Raw genomic sequence first — 3,513 nt, 5'->3', positions numbered from 1 at the left:
GGTTCACGCGTCCTCGTTTGTAAGCATGTAAACAATATATGGAATCAAATTATAGCACACACTTAAAAGATCCAGCAGTTCAGCCTTACTGAAAGTTGATAGGAAGGATACGAAAGTGAATAACTGTGTTTAACACTGTACGACATGTAACAGTTATCCACCATTACGTGACTCACACGTCCTCGTTTCTAAACAATGCAAAAGTTTTTCAATCCGAAGCGTGCAGTCTGCTGAGGTCGTTTATGTAGGCTGAACTGCACAAGCCATAAGCATATTACATGATAGTAAATTTAAATGAGGATAAATAAGTTACTTACTTATATAGAAATATATCCTCCTCCAGTGCGTATTCCATTGTTCTTCTTCTTAGGTAACGTTAAGATAAACGCTTCTCTTCCTTAATGTCCAGACATAGATTGAAAGTGAAAAGTGTTACTGCAAGTGTACAGTAACTACAAGCATATAATTTAAAGAAAAAAGTTGTTGTTGGAAATTACTACTCTAGTAAATGTGTCCATTTAATTTTTTATCACAGTTAAAATATCAGAAGTAAATAAACGGAGGGCTGTACGTTATTATATTCATTTTTTTATGCATGCAATCCTATGGACAAAAAGATGACAGCAGCTCAGCTAAAAATGAAATTAGGCATAATACGTGGGTATAAATGGCTTAGAACTTTACAAATGTTTGCCATGATTAAAACAGAAATACGTCAAGGTGGGATTCGAACTCAGGTCGCCAACAGTATGTCTGCTCAAACCACTATGCACAGCACTACCCACTAGACCAGCTATAATGATGAGTGGATATATAAGATATATATAATATAATGATATTAATAATATAAGGATATTTATATATGTAAAATGACTGCAAAAAATAATAAATCCGCTCACATAAATGCAAGTGGATATGACAAAAAAATCATTAGGGGTCTTAAAATCCTCTCGCGACATAAATGTAACTTTCTATAAATGAATGCAACATTATCATCTACAGGATCCTCTATAAAAGTACATGACATAGTCACTTAGACGGTCTATGCACCTAATTATATCATATTAGCTTTACAAGTCATTTCAATTTACGGTTTTAACTTTGTAGTTGAAAGTTTAGTGTAATATATAAAACATATAAAGTAAATGGTTTGCACTACCAATTTCATTATAACTTAAAGACAGCAAAAAAATATATATTTTACAGTGTATGTAATAAAAATGTGCACAATGAATGAATTTACTAAAGCAACTTACAAGATTAAACACAGGGGGAGGAGACTGCGGGCGTGACCGCATTAGAGATAAAACTGTACTCTCTTTACTTCAATGCAGATTATATAAACAGGCAATATTTGTTTTCAATTATAATTAGCTGGTTTAAAAGTAGACATTTCAGGCTTTCTTTGGATATGTGATTTCAATTGATTTTTGTAACGTGTTTTGAGAGACAGCTGGCGCAGACAGAAATGTCTAAATGCACACCCTGTTTATTTCCTTTATTTGACAAAAACACAAAGACCTGTTGTTATTGTGAATGTACACAAATTAAGGAAGACCCTTCACAGTTTCAAATTATTTAAAACACGCAATTGTGTGATTATTAATGATGGAGTATTTTAAGTTGATTCTGCTGTAGACCATTTCAAAAGATATAAAAACAACACAGGTCCAGAAACACTTCCTGTTTCAATTTGTGTGTCATTTTATTTTACATATATCATTATCTTTAAGATTTTTGTTTTACTTTTTGATTCAGTTCTATATGTTCTTTTGGTTGTATTTTATCCCAACATTTATCTAGTGTTAAAAAACTGAAACAGGAAGTGCTTCTGGACCAGCATTGTTTACATCTTTTGAAAAGGTCTATAATAAGGAGAAAACACGTCAAAACGCGGCGCCACATTTTTGGACACCAGGGGGTTAAACCAGCACATGTCCAGGCCCGTCTTAAGTTTACCAATGACCATTTGGATGATCCAGAGGAGTCATGGGAGAAAGTCATGTGGTCAGAACTTTTTGGTCATAATACCACTAAACGTGTTTGGAGGAAGAATGATGAGTACCATTCCAAGAACACCATCCCTACTGTAAAGCATGGGGGTAATAGCAACATGCTTTGGGGGTGGTTTTCTGCATATGGGACAGTGTGACTGCACTGTATTAAGGAGAAGATGACCGGGGCCATGTATTGCGAGATTTTGGGGAACAACCTCCTTTCCTCAGTTAGAGCATTGAAGATGGGTCGAGGCTGGGTCTTCCAACATGAGAATGACCCGAATCACACAGCCAGGATAACCAAGGAGTGGCTCTGTAAGAAGCATATCAAGGTTCTGGCGTGGAACACGCCGATTTAGTTTTAGGCTTATGTTCAAAACACTCACGTTTAAGCCACTGACTTAGTTTATTCCGGTTATATGTACAACCATGTACAGCACATATTGTCCCTGAGTAAAAATATACATTACAAATATTACAAGTAAAACAGTTTCAGATAATAAGTTCAGAACTCAGACTAAATATTTTTTCAGACATAGGTTATCAGAGTAGACTGTTTGTTTATATTTTTGGAAGCTTAAGACACATACATAGACTGGTTGTAACAGGACTACAACAACTCAGAATGCCTAAAACAAGGTAATGTGCCTTGTCTACTATTATAGGGAGCTGCCATATATGCATATATGAGTGATATGCTTAATATGTGAAGATCTGCAGGGTTGCATGAAAGTCCTTAAGCTAAGAAATCCCCTAGATTTGAGGTTAAGGGTACCCTAAATAAAAAAGGTGACATGCGTTGCTACACACTCCTTAAAGGTCCCGTTCTTTCTGTATTTTTGAAGCTTTGATTGTGTTTACAGTGCCCAATATAACATGTGTTCATGTTTCATGTGTAAAAACGCGATATTTTTCACATAATTTACTTATCTGTATAGCGCTGTTTTCACTGTCCTTAAAATGGGCCAATGTCTTCCTCGTTCCATGAAGTTCCTCATTCAGAAATACGTATCGAGTTCTGATTGTGTAGTTTGTTTAGTGTGTTGTGATTCGATAGCAGCTTACCTTAGCAAAGCCGTTTGAGCTTAGCTGGCGACTGACATATTCCTGTGGGCAGAGTTTAGTAAAAAAAAAAAAAAAAACGTTTTACTGACGTCATTAAAGCAGTAAGTAGAGAGCTGTAGTCCAAACCGGCCGTTCGCTGTAGGCTTTGAAAGGGGAATTCTGTTAAAGAAAATAAATCGCCTGGCAGTGAACTTTGAGCTTTATCGTTTTACAAGGAATTATTTATGCTATTAAAGCAACATCACACACTAACTAGGGTTTAAAAAATGGGTTTAGAAAGAACGTGACCTTCAAGTCCCATTTTCCCTTGAAAATTTAAGGGACTATAACAGGTGCCTTAACGTCACAAGAGATGTCTGATTTTATGGTTATTTAAGAAAAGAAAGTATCAATGTGCATTTCTAATGATCGAAATAATCCCTTAGAGAAAAGTAATGCGCATATATTAGGA

The sequence above is a fragment of the Paramisgurnus dabryanus genome, chromosome 13 (genome assembly GCF_030506205.2).
Source record: "Paramisgurnus dabryanus chromosome 13, PD_genome_1.1, whole genome shotgun sequence".
NCBI lineage: Eukaryota > Metazoa > Chordata > Actinopteri > Cypriniformes > Cobitidae > Paramisgurnus > Paramisgurnus dabryanus.
The sequence above is the reverse complement of the archived record's forward strand: the minus strand, read 5'-3'. Positions refer to the sequence as shown.